The 24,270-nt window shown below is 45.2% G+C and overlaps 1 protein-coding gene across 4 annotated transcripts in view; it reads left to right on the top strand.

Moving 5' to 3' along the window:
• LOC134949185 (leucine-rich repeat and fibronectin type III domain-containing protein 1-like protein) overlaps positions 1–24,270 on the top strand; it is a 934,368-nt gene that overhangs the window by 35,326 nt on the left and 874,772 nt on the right. The gene's annotated exons all lie outside the window — the stretch shown is intronic.

Raw genomic sequence — 24,270 nt, 5'->3', positions numbered from 1 at the left:
ATGTTTTTAATGCAGGGTAAGGTTTCTTTTTTAACTAGATTCATAAATACCTCTATGGCCGGATTCATAGAAGGTGGGTCAAAATTACTGGGTGCTCTAAATTGACTTCTTTTGGCAGAATCAGTGTCCTTTTTTGAAAAGTAATCTTTAAGTTTTAAGTTGTCGAAAATTTTTTATATAATTCAACCTCACATTCAAACTCATTTTGTTTATACGTTTGAACAAAAGTGAGTCCCTTGGATAATACTGACATTTCTGCCTCAGTCGGAGTATATTCTGATAGATTGAAAACAGTTATTTCCGTCCCCCCTTGTAATTCCTGCCTCCGGTACTTTTTATGTTTGAGCCCCCCTCTCCTGCACGGTCTCTTGAGTCTATGGCCTCTTTTGTTTTGCTCCTGGTGAACGTTTTGTCCCCTAAAAAACGACCCCTATGGCTGCCTGCATGGTCCGAATCACTTTGGGAGGTGTGTGATTCTATATCTGTAAATTGGACCTCAGTTTTATTACGGAAATTCTGACCTTTTCTCCATGGACGTCTGTTAGTCTGCATAAATAACCACGGATAGACTCGCAAATCTCTGTAATCATCTTTAACCTTACGGTATTTAGTTTTTTTAAAAACCAATAATTCGTTTTTAAATGTTTGGACTGAGTCATCTAGTTTGGTCAACCAATCGTTTGTAGAGTCTGTTTTTAATGTTTCTAAGCCCGTACGTTCATAGCCCAATATTTCCTTCTTAACATTGTCAATATTAACATAAGGGCATCTGCCATGGTGGTACTGGCCCAGAGTGGTAAGAGTATGACCACCTGTGACACCGCATGCACAGAGGAACGCCAAACCCAGATTGGACTCTCAGTTCCACTAGGTGGATGGGGTATAAAAAAATAAAAAAAAAAGTAAATTGTTGAAAATTGTTTAAAATGAAAAATATATATACATATTGGAAAAAATGTGTGTGTGTGTGTGTGTATATATATATATATATATATATATATATATATATATATATATATATATATATATATATATATATATAATTTCAGTGCTTTTCTATTTTTGTAGCCATTCTTAGAATAAGAGAACAAGGATCGCGGGAATGAACACTTTTGTGTATAAGGGTTTTCGCCCTATGATAAATATGTCCTGTTGTCATCAATCAAGCCATTTAATGCTCCATAGAAACTCCTATCTTGCAGCAAATGTTTAGCCTGATTCCCATGAATGGCTACGGTCACTGGCCTGACTTATTGGTGGAAACTGAGCTTTCAATGGCCCTCATTCCGAGTTGATCGCTCGCTAGCTATTTTTTGCAGAGCAGCGATCAGATAGTCGCCTCCCACGGGGGAGTGTATTCTCGCTTTGCAAGTGTGCGATCGCATGTGCAGCCGAGGGGAACGGAAATGTTTTTTGCAGTTTCTGAGTAGGTCAGAACTTACTCAGCCGCTGCGATCACTTCAGCCTGTCCGGTCCCGGAATTGACGTCAGACACCTGCCCTGCACATGCCTGGACACGCCTGCGTTTTCCCTACCACTCCCAGAAAACGGTCAATTGACACCCATATACGCCCTCTTCCTGTCAATCTCCTTGCGATCGGTTGTGCAAATGGATTCTTCGCTAGAAGCATTGCACTGCAACGATGCTGTTTGTACCCGTACGACGCGCGTGCGCATTGCGGTGTATGCGCAATAGCAACCTGGTGGCTGCGCTGCGGAAAAAAGTCAGCGAGCGATCAACTCGGAATGAGGGCCATTGTATCTATGGCAAGAGCCTGAAAATAGGGGTTAAGCCCACTTAGCGTGCCTTCTCGCCAAAGCATGTTCTTCTGGCTATATGGTGCCACATCATAAGACCACATCAATGTTAATTGTAAAGCGATCCAGCTTTTATTGTGGAAAATGGTGTGTTCGCTAAAACAATTTGCGCTGAAATAAATAGCATACTTTATAGCATGTGTGTGATTCCACTTATATCCACCTCCATACTGTCATTGAGAGATGCACATATATAACCTTCTCCACCTCCAGCTGCATAATTATGGAGGCCGTTGACAAGGGATTGGACTGATAGTATTCTAGACGTGCTTATTTTAGTCTAAACCTTTATATAGCTCAGTAATGTACAGGCTTTCTTGTACACTAATATCCTTTTCAGATAAAACGACAGCACTGTTATTCCCCCGTTTTTTGTTGAGAATATCAAATATTAAGATCAGGCTGGGGACAGTGTTGGTCTAGTAACGGGAGCTGGTTACAAATTGAATCTATAATGGCCATTCATCCAAAGCAGTAGATACAGCATTTCAAATAGAGTACTGTACTATTTATTAAAGCTGCATCTCCTGGAAGATGCTCAGGCCAAGAGATTTATGCTAATAGAATCATTTGTGGGTGTTTGAGAAGCTAAAATAATACTTCCACTGAGAAATGAGGAATTCTGACAAAATAGACACATTGGAGTATTGGGAGCCGTCCACTGGCAGCAGTGCTACATCCCTGCTATGTGCGCATATCCTGTATTACATGTGTGTGAGAAGGGAAGGGCTGGAAGAGTGGGTGTAAATAGTACAGATAGATTGGATTTATTTATCTTACAAAATGCTAGTACATAGTTCTGATGTATTAACAATAGGGAGACGATGCTGTTTTATTGTGTGTTTTTGTTTTTTGTTGTTTCTCCAAAATAAAATATTTGATATCACGGTTTACCAAATACACACTTATACACAGGAGACGAGGTCACACCCCCTTATACACAGGAGACGAGGCCACACACCCTCCAGGGGAAAAATGTAAAAATGCTATGCGTCAGCAGCTGCCCCAGAGTCCCGCAGGGCCCTACAATAATCCAGGGCCTGAGTTATCGCTATCAGCCCCACCACCTCCTATCGCCCCTTATAGGCTAATATTGGAGATCGTGGTCCTAATTCATGTTTGCAAGTACAGCAAAAAAAGCAAGAAACTGGGCAAAAGCATGTGGTACTGCAGGTGGGGCAGATATAGGGCCTAATTCAGACCTGATCGCTGGGCTCCTAATTTTGCTGTCGTGCGATCAGATAGTCGCCGCCCAAGGGGAGTGTAAATTCGCCCGTGCAAGTGTGCGATCGCATGTGTATGCTGACAGCTGCAAATCTGTTCGCACCTCACTCACCATCTAATGATTTTTTCCACTGTGTGCAGTCTATGCGCAGCCCAGGACTTAGTCCTACAGTGTGATGAGAACAGGCTGATCGGGGCCGGAGCTGACATCACACACCATTCCTGAAAACGCTTCGGAATGCCTGTGTTTTCCTGACACTCCCAGAAAGTGGTCAGTTACCACCCACAAATGGCCACTTCCTGTCAATCAGCTTGCAAATGGGCGTGCAGTTGAAATTTTCGCACCAGCTTGTCGCTGTTTGGCAATGCCTGTTGTTGTTTGGCGACGCGCATGCACATTGCGGTGCATGCGCAGTCAATCGATAATCACCTGCTGTGCGAAAACACACAGCAGCTATCAGGTCTAAGTCGGGCCCATAACATGTGCAGAGAGGTTTAGATTTTGGTGGGTTGTGTCCAAACTGAAATCTAAATTGCAGTATGAAAATAAAGCTGTCTAGCATTTGTGGGCTACATGCAAAAGCAGCTATTATTTACTCTGCACAGAAACAATATACCTGTATTTGTTCCCATTGCAATACAGCATGGTTTGTTCCAGACACAGAGGTGTGTGATTTTTGGGTTTTTTCCTTGCTGTACTTACAAACATGAATCAGGCCTCGTGACCTTGAAAGAAAATACCCCCAGTAAATCATTTCTTATTGTCATATGCGACGATAGGAAATTATACTTATCAGGTCTATAGTGAGAGGCTTGTTAAATATGCCCCATATCTCTGCACAAAAATCAACCAGAACCCTAGCGTTTTCTCCTTTATCAGCTGCAATTAAAACAAAGATGTGGGGTCAGATTCAGCTGTCTATAATGGAGTGGGGAATTAAGCTAACGTTCCAGTTTACCATTATATTCAGTCTAATAGGCTCTGCAGTCTGCACATGATTTTCCTACATAAGCAAAGTACTGATTATAGACAGCAAGGCTAGTGTTCTGAAGGCCATAATTTATTGTTTATTATAGAATCACAAAGACGTCTCCTGTGTTCGGAAGGGTTCCAGCAGGAAGAATAGGTTTTAGTTACAGGAATTGGTGAGAAAGTGGCTATTTTCTTACATGAATTATGAGAGGACGATGGGAGACTTCTAACCGTAAAGTCTTTGGGGGGCGATTCAATTATATGTGAGCTCCAATAGGAACCTAGAGAATCTATGGGATATGGCTGGTAAGAAGCATTATTTATTTTAGCGTGCACCCAAAAGAGTTGCAAAAAAAATTAGCAATGTTTTTTACTTTCCATAACACTCCAAAGGACGCGCAGCGCACGGGTGTGGATTATTAGATCGACAGTGTCTAGGTTGACCACTATAGGTTGTCACTAGGTCGACAGGGTTTGAAGGTCGACAGGGTTTCTAGGTCGACATGTGCTAGGTCGACAGGTCAAAAGGTCGACATGAGTTTTTCATGTTTTTTTGGTGTCGTTTTCTCCGTACAGTGACCGGGAAGCCCAATTAGTGCACTGTGTCCCCTCGCATGGCGAGCGAGCTTTAGGCAAGGTGCCTTGCTCCGCTACCGCTGCGCTCGGCACCGGTTACCGTTCCCAATCGTAGTCCGCGTGGATCGTTAAGTATGAAAAAGATAAAAAAACATTTGAAAAACGTATGTCGACCTTTTGACCTGTCGACCTAGGAACCCTGCCGACCTTGAAAACATGTCGACCTAGGGACTGTCGACCTAGGCACTGTCGATCTTCAGACCGGATCCCGCAGCGCACACCTCGCACAAGGCTTCAATGGGAGCTCGCAGCTAATTGTGTCCAACACTTGTACTAATTTTTGGTTTGTCTAGGATTATGCACAGGTGCGTCCTCTTACATATTTGCTCCGTACGATACAAGTTGGGTTACACATAACACGTCACGCCGCGTTACTCAGCAGCGCCGAGTGTCTTTCTTTGCATTTATTCCTGCTGAAATGCGTCCTAGACTGCGACTGTTTTTACATACAAAATGCAACGTGGATGCTGATCCAACCGCAAGTACACATAGAATATAGACATGCTGCATATCATTTTAATCAGCATAAGCTGCTGGTACGTCCTATTACATTTCTTTGCATCTAAGATGTATTTTCGCAGAAGAAACTGCATGGGCATAGCTATAGTGGGTGCAGGGAGTACGATGGCTTTGGGGCACTGGACCCAGGTCATATAGTTGTGCTAATCACTGATCCCAGCACTGCCAGAGCGCGGGCTTCCCCTTGATTACAGACTTTATGAGGCGAGCTAGATGACGAGACTAGAACTGTCCTACAAATGTAAAAGTCTGCTGAAATTAATATCTCCATTCAAAGTGGAATTTCTTGCATTAGGAAGCATGCCTCTCAGGTAGGAGACCCTCCTCCACTGTTTATGGCATACTATTTACTGCCAACACTGTATGACCTAATATGAACTATGTGGCATAGTATATACTGGGAGGATGGTATCAGGATCCCAGCGCTTGGGATACCGTTAGTCATTATACCGACCGCAGCATCCTGACACTCAGGATCCCGACACCTACTTGGTAAGTATACTACCCCTAATCACCAACCCCCCCTAACCCTTGACAATGCTAAATTCCCTTGTCGTATAAACTACCCTTTATGAAGCTAAGAACACTGTACGCTGTTTACTTAAGAAGTACCGTAATGGTACGCTAGTTGCGTAACGATCGCTCAGCCGTAGGCGAGACGCTCAAGCGTCACGTTCGCTCACGGCCCAGCGATCACAGGACACGTTATTGGCTATGACTAGAGTAATGATTCGCTATGGCGTAGCGGACGCTCGAGACCACGAGGAGATCACCAGCGGCGCAGACGCTCACAACGCTATACCTTTATGTCTAAACCTTATACCAATGAAATACACGGAATACCTTAATGTGAATACAGGGTGTAAGTGCAACCTTGTGTAACCTGACTAACTACAAAGCTGCTTGAGCGTCACCGACGCTCAAGTGAACACTTAACACTATAGGAAATACACAGATACTGGTTTAGGGTCCAAAGCCTATTAACTGTATTATATCTAGTATACTTGTAAAAAGGGGATAACAGTACAAATGATACACTACAATATAACAAAGACTTCCTAACCAAAATACAATACTATCTAATACAATACAATACTAGTCTAGGGGAGATACGAGAGAAAGAGAAGGGAAAGAGAGAGAGAGAGAGAGACGGAGAGAGATGAGAGAAATTGGCTCACAGAAAGACAATGATTACGGAGAGAAACTTACGCACAAGGGTAAACGATCGCATGCGCCTGGACATCCAGCACCCGATTTTCAGCAATGAGAACCGTTGAAGAGTGAGAGCTGGATGTGGTCGGCCTGCCTATTTATGCCCCACACACAATGCAATCTCATAGTCCCTACAATCCCATTGTCCATTGGATGAAGGAATTCGACCCTGTATCACAACAAAAGGTCATAGGTTGATTCATACAGGTGGGCTGTGACGATTTCAAACAGCTCAGGTGGGTGGGGAACTAGGTTTCCCGCCGCATACCTGAGTATGAGTAAATAGTAGAAATGGACATAAACTTCTTATGTCCATAACTATTCGCACGAGCGATTAATACGCTCCAAACCAACACCGGAATATTGCTAATTAAATACTCTTCCGATGGGTACCAAACACTGCTGTATGATTCCTGTTAGACCCTTCGTACGATACAAAGAGGGATTCCTTAGCTCAGGGACCTTCTATATTAACCAAACTTTCAGAAACTATCAAAGGGATCATGATCTATAAACTACATTAATTGTGAAAATATGTAACGAATGAGTCGCACGCTACGACTACATAAACTCTACCGTAAATACGCATACCGCGCCTGCGAGTGCACGCTATTGCGGGTATGCGCCTTCACGGGAGAGCCTACGCATGCGCAGCACGGACCAGTGTCCGGTGCAAATATGGCAACGTGCATAGAGACATTTTTCTGACTTTGACAGTCCACCCTTTGGCAGTCAATAATAACTGCCACAAAACATTTAAGGAGAAAAATGCAAGTCAGGGGTTAATTGATTTCCATGGTTGGGTAAGGGAGGAGAGAGGAGAAGGTGTGAAGAGGGTATGACCTAGTGAGATAGCAGAAGCATGTGTGTATGAATCCATGTTTGGGGGGTCATGTATCATCGTGCCGTACGTGTTGTAAATCAAGCTTCGAGGTATTGCGAAGTATACATTTGAATTCCTTCTTATCCTGTGGTACAGGTCTGTGGATGGGCTGTCAAACTTTACCGAGCTCTTTTCGGATTTTGAACAAAATGGGGAGCACATTTTAGTTGATGATACATGAATGGGGGAGGTATGTGGTTGCTGATATCTGTGCCTGTATTCCCTATCGTCTATGTGTGTCATTACCTGAGGGTTGTAGAGATGAAGATAAAGAACACTTATGGAAAATGCAATGATATTCTATGTCAGGGAAATGTACATCTGTCGTCGAAGTTGTGTTCGGTATCTGTTGAGAGTCGTCTTCTTTGCGCTGTATTGCTCCTTGGGCATGAGCAAATAGCTTTGTCTGAGCCATCAGATTTACAAAAAATGTTGGGCTAGCGTGAGTTTAAAAGTACTAGGGAAACTGGGGATCCATGGCAAAGTTCATCAAGTGTCCATTTCTCAAGTGGTCAAAACTTCATCTTTGGTGCTTGTCTGTTGTCTGTATAGCGTCTCGTCAACTTCCTCGTCCAAGGGGGTCTTTGTATCTTGGAGAAAAGCAGAAAAACAGGTGAAAGAAACGGACCGTATAATCGCATTTTCATCCCATCCTGGTTTCTATCATTGGGTCATAAATCAAATCCAGGTTAATTACAGTTTCCTCGCTCCTCAAGCTCATTACTCTTGTACTTTGTTTGCACCTCATTAAAGCCTGCCCGCATCTAAATATCAATCCAATCGATATAACGACACCCAAGATACATAGTAGAAACTTTCCAACATCCATTATGACTCCTTGAGCCCAGTCCCCCAAACCGGAGAACCAATTTCGCGGGTTCAACCATGACACCCAACCAGTCAGCTCATTACCTACAGCAGCAAGGGTGAGATTGTGTTTTCGACGAAATTCCCACTTCAATTGGAGAATATCGTCCATCTTTTGGTCTATGACCTCTACCGGATCCTCGGTGCTATTCGTGATATAAGTGCAACACTTTATGCCGTACTGTGTTGCCAATGTAACACAATATCCGCCTGTTACTGCTGTAAGATAATTAAGAACCATCCTATGCTGAACTAGTTCTGTTTTATAAGCTTGAAGTTCTCTTCCAGTGTATCTAAACGTGTCATCATACATTTCAGTGATATTATCTAACAAATTGGCGAGTGCGGAAATGTATCTATAATTCATCACTCCTCGAGCGGTGCGAGTGAAATCTAACGCTACCAGAACCTGAATCCCGGTGGATTCGTGGATAAGATCGGAGGCCGGATGCTCTAACCTTTCTGACAGTTGTCTTTTAACTCGGTGCTCGTAATGAGTGTGAGTATAAGGAGCTTGGGCACCACGGTGTATGTCCTTCATTTTGTCATGTGTTACAGTCATCACTTCAGGCAATACTTTTCCAATATAACACAATCCTTCAGAGTTTGGGGCAAGCCACTTGTACGCCTTTCTCCCGCATATGAAATATGCGTCATCGGGGAGAACATATGGGACGGAGAAGGACATGACCATGTTACAAACCTTCCAGGTGAAATCTCCTGACCCTAATTCTTCCATCTGCTTAATGCACGTATCAGTTTGTACGATATGTGCACAGTATCCTGGTGATACCTCTCCGACTCTAGTAATCCTATTTCCTAAGGTATATCGATACCGAAAAGATTTTCCTCTACTGGCTATGTGGCGTACCAGCTATGTATCTGTAGGCATTCTATCTGCTCTGTGTGAAAAGGTCATGGTAAGGTTGCTCCATGACACTTCCCAATTTCCCGGTTTTCTGGGATTGGAGATATTGAAACATAAGAGGGACCTATCCACATGGTATTGGTGGAGCTTCAAACTAGGAGGGCTGGAGATATTAAACCTCCGGTCCACCGGTCTCCCACCATTTAGCTCAAGTACCTCCCCTAACGTTAAAGGAAATGGTACTAGCCCTGATTTGCTGTGACCCTGAGGTACTTGAGAGCATACCCAACAATCTGTTTGGTTTAACACATTACCCACTAAAGAGTGATAGTCACTCAATGGATGCCGGTCTATATGGATATTAAAACTGGATTGGCATTTCTTTATGCATCCATCTTCAACCAGATTATCACAGAGCCTACAGATACAATTTTCTTCAGCTAACAATCCATCACAATTTCTTCTATCGGATCGTTTTCTGATACTCGCCTTTGCTTGTTGGTTTGGTTGATCTTGGAAAACTACGCCTCCATCATCATAATCGGAACCCATTCCAGAACCTCTCTCGACCTCTATGGTACTCTCGCCGGAACAGACTGCTCTGGTCAACATCATGGTTAACATCAAAATCCGGATCACAGTCTCTTGGGGCAAGTCCATCTTTGAGGAGGAAATAGAGAAGAATGAGAAGGGGGAAAAAAGAAATTTCAAGGAAGAGGGGATGGGAAGTGGAGAAAAACAATAAAAGGGAGAAGGGAGTCGACAACTGCTTTCGGTCTTCAAGGCTCAGGTGCCGCCTCAGTCCTCCTGGAACAGACACTCCAGTGATACAACCTCTACCGTCTGTTCCTTATCACGGGACTTCTCTGGATCAGCAACCTTTTTGCAGTGGGATGAATGGACCCAAGTCTCTCTCTCAGCCACCTTCAATGCTGTGGTGCTAGTCAATAAGACCTGGTATGGTCCTTCCCATCTATCAATAAGACAACCTGAGCGTAGAAAATTTCGTATCATTACATAATCCCCAGGTTCAATGTCATGACAATTACTATCTGGTAAATCAGGAATCACCAACTTCAGATTATCATTTTGATTCCTCAACTGCTTACTCATGTTAATCAAGTACTTTACAGTTACTTCATTGTTACATTTCAAATCATCCTGAGGGTTAATCATGACATGCGGTTGTCGACCAAACAAGATTTCAAAAGGAGACAGATTAAGAGGGGACCTGGGAGTGGTTCTGATGCTATACAAAACAATGGGTAAAGCTTCTGGCCACGTCAATCCTGTCTCTGCCATTACTTTACTCAATTTATTTTTAATAGTGCTGTTCACTCTTTCGACCTTCGCGCTCGCCTGTGGACGGTACGGAGTGTGCAGCTTGCTATCAATTCCCATCAACTTACACATTCCTTGAAAGACATCACCTGTAAAATGGGTACCCCTATCACTTTCAATGATTCTAGGGATACCATATCTACATACAAATTCCTGCACAATTTTCTTAGCTGTAAACATAGCGGTATTTGTAGCTGCTGGGAAAGCTTCGACCCAATTCGAGAAAACATCTATACAAACAAGTACATATTTCAAATTTCGACATGGGGGTAATTGAATGAAGTCAATTTGTATTACCTGGAAAGGGCCGCCGGCAGGTGGGATATGGGATGGTTCTGTAGGTATTGCTTTTCCAATATTCTTTCTCAGACAGGTAAGGCATGACATTGCTCTTTTACTCGCATGAGAGGAGAATCCTGGGGCGCACCAGTATGCTCTTACCAATTTGCACATCCCCTCCTTGCCTAGATGAGTCAGCCCGTGAGCTGCTTCAGCCAGACATGGAAGGTATGCCCTGGGGGCCACTGGTTTACCATGTCCATCCGTCCAGAGCCCTGAGGACTCCTGGCCATATCCCTTTGCCTTCCAGACTGCTCTTTCCTGTGTGGAACACAAATTCTGCATCTCGCACAACTTTTGTGTGTTGATGGTATTAAATACCATCAGTTGTGTGGTGTCTGTCTGTATGGGGGTAGCAGCTGCAAGCTTTGCGGCTTCGTCTGCTCGGCTGTTACCAAGGGATACTGGGTCTTGGCTATATGTATGTGCTTTACATTTGATAACAGCCACTCTGTCGGGTTCCTGTATCGCTGTTAGAAGCCTTTTTATATACGCTGCATGCGCTATTGGTGTACCAGCTGCCGTCATGAAATTTCTGAGACGCCATAGCGCTCCGAAATCATGTACTACCCCGAAGGCGTATCTAGAATCGGTGTAGATATTGGCTGACTTACCCTTAGCCAATTCACATGCTCTGGTTAGGGCGACCAGTTCAGCAACCTGGGCTGAGTGAGGTGGGCCTAGCGGTTCCGCTTCTATGGTGCCTTGGTCATCTACGACTGCGTATCCAGTACACAAGTCTCCCGAGTCTGACTGTCTATGACAACTACCGTCCGTGTAGAACGTTAGTTCTGCATCTTCCAGTGGGTTGTCACTGATGTCAGGCCTTGCGGTGAAATTTTGGGTCAAATATTCCATACAATCATGTGTATCTTCCTTTGCATTAAATCCTCCTTCCCCATCACTCTCACCTTCCACCCTTTGTGCCTGACCAAGCACACCTGGGAGAAATGTTGCAGGATTTAATGCGCTGCATCTCCTTATGGTGATGTTTACTGGGGCCATTAATGCCAATTCCCATCTTGTAAACCTTGCTGATGAGACGTGTCTGGTTTGGGCAGAATTCAATAAGGCAGATACCGCATGCGGTGTATGGATTGTGAGGTTGTGGCCTAGCACGACATCTTCGCTTTTCGTCACTAGCAATGCTATCGCCGCAACGCTACGCAAGCATGTGGGGAGGGATCGCGCTACCGTGTCTAGCTGGGCGCTGTAGTATGCAATTGGCCTGCTGGCGTCACCGTGTTTTTGGGTTAGTACACCTGCTGCGCACCCAGCACTTTCTGTTCCGTATAGTTCAAAGGGTTTCCCATAGTCTGGCATACCTAGTGCTGGTGCCTGCGTTAGGCACTGTTTGAGTCTCTCAAATGCTGTTTCGGATTCGTCTGTATGCGAAATCCGATCAGGTTTGTTTGAAGAGACCATTTCCTGCAAAGGTAACGCCAATATGGAAAACCCTGGGATCCAATTACGGCAATACCCACACATTCCTAAAAACGTCCTGATCTGTTGCTGGGTTTGTGGCAGTGTCATGTCTCTAATGGCTTGGATTCTATCAGCGGTCAGGTGTCTCAGTCCTTGTGTTAGACAGTGTCCCAAATATTTTACCTTAGTTTGGCATAATTGTAACTTGTCTTTGGAAACCTTGTGACCTGTGTCTGAAAGATGAAACAGGAGCTGTTTCGTATCCTTCAGAGATGCTTCCAGTGAATCTGAACACAGTAATAAATCGTCCACATACTGTATCAATACTGATCCACTGTCTGGTTGGAAAGACTGTAAACAATCATGCAAAGCCTGAGAAAATATACTTGGACTATCTATGAAACCTTGGGGTAACCGAGTCCACGTGTATTGGACTCCTCTGTATGTGAATGCAAACAAATATTGGCTGTCAGGGTGCAGAGGTACCGAAAAGAAAGCGGAGCAGAGGTCAATAACAGTGAAAAATTTGGCAGTGGGAGGAATTTGCATTAGGATGACAGCTGGATTAGGCACTACGGGGAACTGACTCTCAACTATTTTGTTAATCCCCCTTAGATCCTGCACTAGCCTGTAACCCCTCCCCCCACTCTTTTTAACAGGGAAGATGGGACTATTGGCTGTGCTGGACGTTCTTACCAGAATGCCCTGTTGCAGCAAGCGCTCTATCACGGGGAAAACTCCTAACTCCACCTCTGGCTTCAGAGGATACTGTGGGATTTTTGGAGCTATCCTACCATCTTTTACTTGTACAACTACTGGAGCTACGTTTGCCATTAATCCAGTGTCCTGTCCATCTTTTGTCCAAAGTGACTCTGGTATCTGAGATGTCATCTCTTCTACTTGGGATGGGTTCCTATTTGTCATAATGGAATGTGACATTAATTTTGATGGGGAGTCTAACATGTCTCGTACCTCCTGAGCGTGATTCTCAGGAATGTCCAAGAATACACCTTCAGGAGTACAATAAATGACGCAACCCATTTTACATAGTAAGTCTCTCCCCAGGAGATTAGTTGGTGCCGATGCAGCCAGCAAAAAGGAATGCTTGGTATGCAAAGGCCCTATTGTAATCTCGGCTGGTTTGCTAACAGGGTAGTGCTGGACTACTCCTGTTACTCCCATGGCTGGAATTGTCCTACCAGTGGTTCTCATGCCCACTGTCGAATTTATCACTGACTTGGCCGCCCCTGTGTCTACAAGAAAGTTTAAAGTTTTACCAGCTACATCGATTGCAATCTCTGGTTCGCTTCCAAGACTGGCAATCAATTTAACTGGCTGCAGATTACAGGTGTGGCCACACCCCTATTGGGTATGCTGACCTCCCTGAATCCCATTGGCAGCAACTACTTGTGGGGGAGTTAGCTGGGAACTACCAGAGGCCTGCCAGTCTCTGTTCGGGGGATATCTTTTTGTTTCCCCTGTATGTGGCTCAAAACTCCGCCTCTGTGGACCCTGCTCCCAATGTCGTGTGTTGTGTTGTTGTCTAGGGGGTTGAAAAGATCTTTGTACATTCTTTGTTCTACATTCTCGTGCAAAGTGTCCCGGTCTGTTACAAGAAAAACATGTTATTACACTTGCCTTACCCACAGGATTCGGTGGTACATACGCAGGCTGCCTTGTGGTCAGCGCCTGTATACTTACGGACATCAACTTATCACTTTGCGACTCCCTGTGTCTAGTGATGTTTTTGTCGTGATCAACAGCAGCCTCTCTCAAGGTGGACACTGACAGACCTCGCCAACATGGTTGTGTGGTCTGTACCCTAGCTTTTAATGTTTCTTTCAAACCATCCATCAGTACAGATACTGCTACTTCTCGATGGTTTGGGTTGGTCTTAATGTCTTCTATACCAGTGTATTTTGCCATTTCTGATAGTGCCCGGTGGAAATATTCTGCTGCCGTTTCGGACTCCTTTTGCTTAATGGAAAATATTTTATTCCATTTAACAACGGCTGGGAAATACTCCTTTAGCTGTAAATTTATCCTTTTTACATTATCCTGGTCGTACACATCTGTAAGCGGTACATCTTTATCTAGTCCACAATCAGCCAAGAATTTAACTGAGTCGACATTGGAAGGTAAGCAAGCTCTTAGCACTATCTGCCAATCCTTATTATTGGGCTCTAAAGTGTTTCCTAGATCCCTGATGTATTTTTGGCTTGCCACTAAATCTTTTCTGGGGTCTGGGAATTCAGACACTATGGTCCTCAATTCCATTCTAGTGAACGGGCAATACATGGCAATGTTCCTGACGGGTGTGGCTCCTGATGCATCTGTTTTCCCATTGGGAACTACTATCACCTTTACAGGAGCAATTCTAACAGCCTCATTCTGCGTAGATTCTACAACTTGTGGTACAATTGTTTCAGTGTAGTGCATGGTGCCGTACTTACCCGTTGACACGACCTCACCTATCCCTCCGCTAGGGGCCTTCACTAATCTCGTGGGTGGTGCAGTTCCCACTGTGGTTTCTGATATGGTGGCCGCTAGAGAGAGCGCTGAAATTGTTGCCGAATCTTCTTCTTGATCACACTCCTGAGGAAGGTTCAAAACAGGGTACATCTTGCACGGGTTAATACTTGCATGAGTTATTTGGTTAACATCATTAACATTTACAGGGTTACTAAGAGTTTGTGTTTTACAACCCAGTGCGTTTCTCTCCGTAATCAGCTTCTCTCCTGCAATGTATGGTGGAGGTGGAGCTGTGGCTATCAGCTTCCTGACTGCCCCAGATCCCGCCGCCAGAGCCAAACCTCTCTGTATCTCACCTTCCTGGTGCCATAACTGTAAGTAATCATGATGCTGAATTCGTCTCTTTGATGATTTTACGAGACATATCCTCCTCCTTAAATTTTGTAACACGTCTGGACTGAAGCTACCTATTCTTGGGAATTTGTCCCTGTCTTGTACAGTCATTCTCTCCCATTCATCACATAAAGATTCTGTGTGACTTCCGTATTTTTCACACATGATGTACCTTGCCGACCCAACGGGTCGGTTCTCTGAATCAACCCGAACCGAGGTTGATCGCCCCCTACCTGAACAACTGGCCCCCATAATTCTGCAGGTGTTGCTTATTCCTCCTTGGATCTTTATCTCAAGGTTTTCAGCGAACCCTTACAGCAAACCAAATTGTCCAAAAATAGGCCGGCGGTGGCGGTTTACCGAGTACCCCACTCACTCGCCCACCTCGACCAATACGACCTGATCACACCGATATGGTGCTGGCGTACTCGATACAGGGCCCCTATGGAACCTTCAGTTTACTGGAACATATGAGGGTTACCCGCAGGACACTTACTCTTTCCAGTAAAGGTGGGGTTGTTAGATAGTTCCTGAGTGACCAGCGAACTTCCCTTCCAAAAATAAAAAATTACACAAATCACGTCAGAATGTACAGATAGCGTTTGTGACCACTTTACTCTAATGGTATTAGGTCAGATTACTAACTACTGCACACAATTACGTGCGGTCCAATCGTTCAGTACATAAGCACTACTTGTCATGTACTGAAAGATCAATGGAATCGATGTTTCCGGCCGCGATTCCCTCAGCAAGAGCTTATGGCCTATATGGGTTCTGCACCAACACCCCAGGCGTTGTGCCACTGAACTTTTATAGCGGACCTCTTTGTCTATTTTACCTGTTACCTTATGACCTCCTGGTCTGTTACCGTCTGTTAATGACCTCCTGGTCTGTTACCTTATGACCTCCTGGTCTGTTACCTTATGGTCCGCTATACTCTAATGCTCAAATATTATTTAACCAAGGATGCCTCCCTAGCCACCGTATATGTCACTTACACGTGTGTCCCTTGACGAGTACCCGACTTTCCTTTTGGTTCAACCTCTTAAGTTATATAAACTTATGTAATAAAAACACACTCACTCAACACATGTACACTTTGTTTCTATATCTATTTCTGCGCAGAAATTGTCTTCAGTCCAACAGTGTTACTAATTAGGAGCAGGATCTGTTAAACTAAATTTCAGATTTTCCAAAAATAGATTTGCGTTATTTACCGCTGTGCGTTACTTATCGCCTTTGCGCTAATTATCGCTTTGCGCTAATTCAACTTTTCGTGACTTGAGCTACGTTGCGTAACCAGACGCTACGTTGCGTAATGTACGCTGCGTGCGTCTGCCGTTTGGATTGCGTACGCAAGTCTTTTGTTAGGGACACGTGTACGCAAAACAAAGATCCACCGTAACACAATTTCTACCTTTATCAATGTAGATGATCCCTGATCATCTACCGCACACCACACTGACTGTCTTATCTCCCAGACAAGCCGTGTGTTGGTCTATACTTTAACTATTACCTCTACTATGAAATAACAGCAAATCTCTTTTTGCACTTTCTATCAACTATAAAACTTGGCAAACAGGAATAGTGATATACGAAATTTGAAAAAGAAATGCAGATAAATGTATGCGTGCGTGTATACGCAAGACAGAAGAGAAATAAAACAGTTTTAAAAGACACAAGCGTTTTGTTCTTACTTCCGGTTCCCGGATTCCTTCAGCACTCTTTATCTAAGCGAAGCAGACGCTTATCCCGTCAGCACTGCGAGACAACCTCCCACCCTTTGCTGGGGGGATAATGTCTGCTGATCTACCTAGTGCAGATATGAGAAGGATAGGACGAGTCCCCAATTGACAATGCTAAATTCCCTTGTCGTATAAACTACCCTTTATGAAGCTAAGAACACTGTACGCTGTTTACTTAAGAAGTACCGTAATGGTACGCTAGTTGCGTAACGATCGCTCAGCCGTAGGCGAGACGCTCAAGCGTCACGTTCGCTCACGGCCCAGCGATCACAGGACACGTTATTGGCTATGACTAGAGTAATGATTCGCTATGGCGTAGCGGACGCTCGAGACCACGAGGAGATCACCAGCGGCGCAGACGCTCACAACGCTATACCTTTATGTCTAAACCTTATACCAATGAAATACACGGAATACCTTAATGTGAATACAGGGTGTAAGTGCAACCTTGTGTAACCTGACTAACTACAAAGCTGCTTGAGCGTCACCGACGCTCAAGTGAACACTTAACACTATAGGAAATACACAGATACTGGTTTAGGGTCCAAAGCCTATTAACTGTATTATATCTAGTATACTTGTAAAAAGGGGATAACAGTACAAATGATACACTACAATATAACAAAGACTTCCTAACCAAAATACAATACTATCTAATACAATACAATACTAGTCTAGGGGAGATACGAGAGAAAGAGAAGGGAAAGAGAGAGAGAGAGAGAGACGGAGAGAGATGAGAGAAATTGGCTCACAGAAAGACAATGATTACGGAGAGAAACTTACGCACAAGGGTAAACGATCGCATGCGCCTGGACATCCAGCACCCGATTTTCAGCAATGAGAACCGTTGAAGAGTGAGAGCTGGATGTGGTCGGCCTGCCTATTTATGCCCCACACACAATGCAATCTCATAGTCCCTACAATCCCATTGTCCATTGGATGAAGGAATTCGACCCTGTATCACAACAAAAGGTCATAGGTTGATTCATACAGGTGGGCTGTGACGATTTCAAACAGCTCAGGTGGGTGGGGAACTAGGTTTCCCGCCGCATACCTGAGTATGAGTAAATAGTAGAAATGGACATAAACTTCTTATGTCCATAACTATTCGCACGAGCGATTAATACGCTCCAAACCAACACCGGAATATTGCTAATTAAATACTCTTCCGATGGGTACCAAACACTGCTGTATGATTCCTGTTAGACCCTTCGTACGATACAAAGAGGGATTCCTTAGCTCAGGGACCTTCTATATTAACCAAACTTTCAGAAACTATCAAAGGGATCATGATCTATAAACTACATTAATTGTGAAAATATGTAACGAATGAGTCGCACGCTACGACTACATAAACTCTACCGTAAATACGCATACCGCGCCTGCGAGTGCACGCTATTGCGGGTATGCGCCTTCACGGGAGAGCCTACGCATGCGCAGCACGGACCAGTGTCCGGTGCAAATATGGCAACGTGCATAGAGACATTTTTCTGACTTTGACACCCTGCTTACCCCTAGCCTTACCCCAGCACTCCTCCCACGGCAGCCTAACTCTCCCCGGTGGTGCCTAATCCTAACCTTTCTTCCTCACAGCCTAAACCTAACCCTCCCTTCCCATCAGCCTAACCCTCACCCTCCCGCCACGCAGCCTAAACCTAACCCCCCCACCGCAGCCTAAACCTAATTCTCCTCCCTACCCCCACGGCTTACCAGTGTGAAATCCCAACTGCCTTCGTTTGGGATTCCGGTGCCGGCATTTCGATCCATGTCGGGATCCTGGTGTCGGTATTCCAACTGCTGGGATCCTGACCAGATCCCGTATTGGGAGCACTACAGTGTGGCATAATATGTACTGGAGGCACTGTGTGGTATAAAATGAACATTAAGTTATTACTATGGATCATACAGTTATCTAGGGTAATACTGTGTGTTGTAAAATGTAAAATGTTTCTCTAGAAGTGTTGGAGCTGGGGCACCTTCAGAATGATGCTACAGGGCCCACAAAGTTCTGCTGGCAATTTATGTACTGTATATAAACCCTACCATCTATTCGGGTGTGGTATGAGTTGCCGGCAGCCGGGTCCCCGGCGGCCAGATTCCGGTGCCGGTATACTGTGCGCCGGGATCCCAACAACCGGTATACTGAATACCACCCATCTATTCACCTTGCATTTCATCATGGTAAGACCACGCTCCAATAATTGGATTGCTCCCATGCAAACCCTGTTTTAATGTGGTCAAGTTTTTTTTCCAGATTTTCCGCTCCCAATATTATGTCGCCGACGCAGAAGATAGCGGAGACTCTGGCACTGTGCCCTAGTCTGTGTGATCATCTGCACAGGAAACCTGTTTCTTTGCGGCAGACAGTCAGTGGCAAGATTGTACCATGAATAAGGTGCTGGCTGTCACAGTTCTGGGTGTTGGGTGGGCGGCGTGAGGCACACGTGATTCGTATGTGCAAGTACACTGCACACTCTGCACACATACTACATACGCCACTGCGCCACATGTAATAAATATAGACAAGTGACCAATTTCTGTCTCCTCTGAATTTTTACAATGCAGGTTGTTTTTCAGGGGGGAAGGGCAGAGACACTACAGCGTCTGCTAAAATCCTCCAAAGGTCTAGTCCCTGAATCATACTTGACTACCCGCCAGAAAACCGGGTGACAGTCCCGGCCCCCCAGAAAAATGGCCAAATCTCCCATAGCAGCCACTACATGCAGTATAAAGGGCGAAATGGAGCTGCTGCACATGCCCAGTGGTAGCATATTATCCTACCAACCCAGAGAGAGGATCTGGTAAGTGGCTTACTGTGATCACTGGGCCTGCATGTGAAGTACTGTATTACTTAAACTGAATTTTGTTTGGGGTTGACTATGGCCCTCATTCAGTACGGATCGTTAAAGTAGAAAAATCGCAATCAAGCAATTTTTGTACTTCTGCGCATGAGCAATGGCCGCAATGCACACGTGCAAAGTGCGATTGCATCCCTGAAGGACGCAATCACACTTTGAGTGACAGCGGCGGGCGTTGGTGGGGCATCGAAAGACCGTTGTGGGGGAGTGGTCCAGCCAACTCAGGTTTGAGCGGACATTTTCGGGGGCGGCTGTCACACGCAGCTGCTCCCATGAAAAAGATGGCGGTGCGGGGGAATCTGCTATTTCCTAGCCAGCGACGCGATCGCAGTTAGAGTGTGATCACAACGCTGGGCGGGACTTGGCATGCGATCACAAGCAGTAGCGGACCCTATTCAGGTTCAGTAGCAGATTCTAATAGCTTCTTACTTGCTAATTATACATCCTTCATGGACTGGCAACAATCACTCTAAATTCAGACATCTGGATACCCCCCTCCTGCGTTTGTCCCTGCTAGAATAGGAGCAACAAATGGAAATACCAATGCTGGAGCATATTTTTTACTTCATGATTAGCTCTCTTTATCTGTAGTTCACTATCATTCACATCATACTTTCTGCAAATTATTAACCAATCTTCGTGTTTTTTTGTTTTGTTTTTTTTGTCTGTTTGTTCGGTTAATTGATAAATTGAGTAAAGTGTGGTCCTGTGTGCCCAGAGCAGATTACAGCATGTACTGTGTGCTAAGGATGGATGCTGTGTATTACTGTATTGGATACAGTGGTAGTGTAAGAGGAGTTATAACCACTGGTGCTAGACACTTTCCATTTGCAGGGGAAGAATTCTGACATCTGACTGAATACACTGTATTCACTGGCAGTGGAAGCGAGCAGTTTATTAATGGTAGGCTTTGTTTGCACTGGCAGGGTAACATTCGGTGAACAGATGCTAAGCACTGTGTGCACTGGCAGTGGTATAGCAATCAAGTATTAATGCAGTAAAATGTTCACACTAGCAGGATAAGACATGCGAGTACTAAAATTTAAAGGATGGAGTGTTGTATCACTGATATAAAATATTGATGCATGAATATATGAAGTAATAGGAAAATATAGAGACAGATTGTACTGCAATATGGAAGAGACAGACTAAGCTGGAAAGCCACAAGGGAAGGTACAGTTTAACCCGGGATGCAACCTGGAAGAGAGAGAATTGGGATGCAATAGGGGAAGTGACAGTCTAGCAGCAGTGCAATAGGGGAAGTAACAGTCTAGCAGCAGTGCAATAGGGGAAGTAACAGTCTAGCAGCAGTGCAATAGGGGAAGTGACAGTCTAGCAGCAGTGCAATAGGGGAAGTAACAGTCTAGCAGCAGTGCAATAGGGGAAGTGACAGTCTAGCAGCAGTGCAATAGGGGAAGTGACAGTCTAGCAGCAGTGCAATAGGGGAAGTAACAGTCTAGCAGCAGTGCAATAGGGGAAGTGACAGTCTAGCAGCAGTGCAATAGGGGAAGTGACAGTCTAGCAGCAGTGCAATAGGGGAAGTAACAGTCTAGCAGCAGTGCAATAGGGGAAGTGACAGTCTAGCAGCAGTGCAATAGGGGAAGTGACAGTCTAGCAGCAGTGCAATAGGGGAAGTGACAGTCTAGCAGCAGTGCAATAGGGGAAGTGACAGTCTAGCAGCAGTGCAATAGGGGAAGTGACAGTCTAGCAGCAGTGCAATAGGGGAAGTAACAGTCTAGCAGCAGTGCAATAGGGGAAGTGACAGTCTAGCAGCTGTGCAATAGGGGAAGTGACAGTCTAGCAGCAGTGCAATAGGGGAAGTGACAGTTTAGCAGCAGTGCAATAGGGGAAGTAACAGTCTAGCAGCTGTGCAATAGGGGAAGTGACAGTCTAGCAGCAGTGCAATAGGGGAAGTGACAGTCTAGCAGCAGTGCAATAGGGGAAGTGACAGTCTAGCAGCAGTGCAATAGGGGAAGTGACAGTCTAGCAGCAGTGCAATAGGGGAAGTGACAGTCTAGCAGCAGTGCAATAGGGGAAGTGACAGTCTAGCAGCAGTGCAATAGGGGAAGTGACAGTCTAGCAGCAGTGCAATAGGGGAAGAGACAGTCTAGCAGCAGTGCAATAGGGAAGTAACAGTCTAGCAGCTGTGCAATAGGGGAAGTGACAGTCTAGCAGCAGTGCAACAGGGGAAGTGACAGTCTAGCAGCAGTGCAATAGGGGAAGTAACAGTTTAGCAGCAGTGCAATAGGGGAAGTGACAGTCTAGCAGCAGTGCAATAGGGGAAGTGACAGTCTAGCAGCAGTGCAATAGGGGAAGTGACAGTCTAGCAGCAGTGCAATAGGGGAAGTGACAGTCTAGCAGCAGTGCAATAGGGGAAGTAACAGTCTAGCAGCAGTGCAATAGGGGAAGTGACAGTCTAGCAGCAGTGCAATAAGGGAAGTGACAGTCTAGCAGCAGTGCAATAGGGGAAGTAACAGTTTAGCAGCAGTGCAATAGGGGAAGTAACAGTCTAGCAGCTGTGCAATAGGGGAAGTAACAGTCTAGCAGCAGTGCAATAGGGGAAGTGACAGTCTAGCAGCAGTGCAATAGGGGAAGTGACAGTCTAGCAGCAGTGCAATAGGGGAAGTGACAGTCTAGCAGCTGTGCAATAGGGGAAGTGACAGTCTAGCAGCAGTGCAATAGGGGAAGTGACAGTCTAGCAGCAGTGCAATAGGGGAAGTAACAGTCTAGCAGCAGTGCAATAGGGGAAGTGACAGTCTAGCAGCAGTGCAATAGGAGAAGTGACAGTCTAGCAGCAGTGCAATAGGGGAAGTAACAGTCTAGTAGCAGTGCAATAGGAGAAGTGACAGTCTAGGAGCAGTGCAATACATACATGCCGACATCCTGGCTGTTCTCTCCGGGAGAGAGCAGCCAGGTCGGCTCAGCAGGGGGGCGGGGCGGGGTTATGACACGGATAGGGGGCGGGGCGGAGGCAAAACAGGGGCGGGCGGAGGCGGAACAGGGGAGGGGTTATCGCGGCACATCATTTAAGCCACCCCCCCTGCTATGTAATGCCGCGATTACCGGCATTATACAGCAGGGGGCGTTGCTATGATGACGCGATTCAGCAAGAATCGCGTCATCGACTGCCCGGACCGCCCACTTTACTCACTAAGTGGGTGGCCGGGCAGGGGGGCCTCTAAAAAATCGGTAGACTTGCCTGCTCTTCCGGGGGGGCGGGAGGGTCCCCCGATTTTCGGGAGCCTCCTGCCCATTCCGGGAGAGTAGGCAAGTATGGTGCAATAGGGGAAGTGACAGTCTAGCAGCAGTGCAATAGGGGACGTGACAATCTAGCAGCAGTGCAATAGGGGAAGTGACAGACTAGCAGTAGTGCAATAGGGGAAGTGACAGTCTAGCAGCAGTGCAATAGGAGAAGTGACAGTCTAGGAGCAGTGCAATAGGGGAAATGACAGACTAGCAGCAGTGCAATAGGAGAAGTAACAGTCTAGCAGCAGTGCAATAGGGGAAGTGACAGTCTAGCAGCAGTGCAATAGGAGAAGTGACAGTCTAGGAGCAGTGCAATAGAAGAAGTGACAGTCTAGCAGCAGTGCAATAGGGGAAGTGACAGTCTAGGAGCAGTGCAATAGGAGAAGTGACAGTCTAGGAGCAGTGCAATAGGAGAAGGGATAGTCTAGCAGCAGTGCAATAGGGGAAGTGACAGACTAATGGTGGGTACACACTAGACGATATTCTGAATGATATGCCTGTGTCCGATATTTCGGAACGACATATCGTTTATATAGTCCAGAGTGTAAACACTATATTGTCATACCTTCCAACTTCTTAGAATTCTAGGTCGGGACAAGCCACGCCGCACAACACACTGCCCGATCCGCCTATAAATATATCTGCAGATCCATTGATCTGCAGATGTGCTATATATATATATATATATATATATATATATATATATATATATATATATATATATATATACACTGCTCAAAAAAATAAAGGGAACACTATCTAATAAAGGACCGTTTTACCTATTTATAAGAAGCCTGGTGAGTGCCGCTGATTTGCCAATACTATATATATATATATATATATATATATACATACATACATACATACATACATACATACATACATACATACATACATACATACATACTGCTCAAAAAAATAAAGGGAACACTAAAATAACACATCCTAGATCTGAATGAATGAAATATTCTTATTAAATACTTTGTTCTTTACATAGTTGGATGTGCTGACAACAAAATCACACAAAAATTATCAATGGAAATCAAATTTATTAACCCATGGAGGTCTGGATTTGGAGTCACCCTCAAAATTAAAGTGGAAAAATACACTACAGGCTGATCCAACTTTGATGTAATGTCCTTAAAACAAGTCAAAATGAGGCTCAGTAGTGTGTGTGGCCTCCACGTGCCTGTATGACCTCCCTACAATGCCTGGGCATGCTCCTGATGAGGTGGCGGATGGTCTCCAGAGGGATCTCCTCCCAGACCTGGACTAAAGCATCTGCCAACTCCTGGACAGTCTGTGGTGCAACGTGGCGTTGGTGGATGGAGCGAGACATGCATAGGCGTGCGCACGGCGGGTGCCTGGTGCGCACAGGCACCCCCTAATGTCCGGCACCCCCCGCACTCCATGCCTGCGATCTCAGCCTGCTGCACTGACCAACTGTGCTG

Source organism: Pseudophryne corroboree, chromosome 8 (genome assembly GCF_028390025.1).
Source record: "Pseudophryne corroboree isolate aPseCor3 chromosome 8, aPseCor3.hap2, whole genome shotgun sequence".
Lineage (NCBI taxonomy): Eukaryota > Metazoa > Chordata > Amphibia > Anura > Myobatrachidae > Pseudophryne > Pseudophryne corroboree.
The sequence above is the reverse complement of the archived record's forward strand: the minus strand, read 5'-3'. Positions and strand labels throughout refer to the sequence as shown.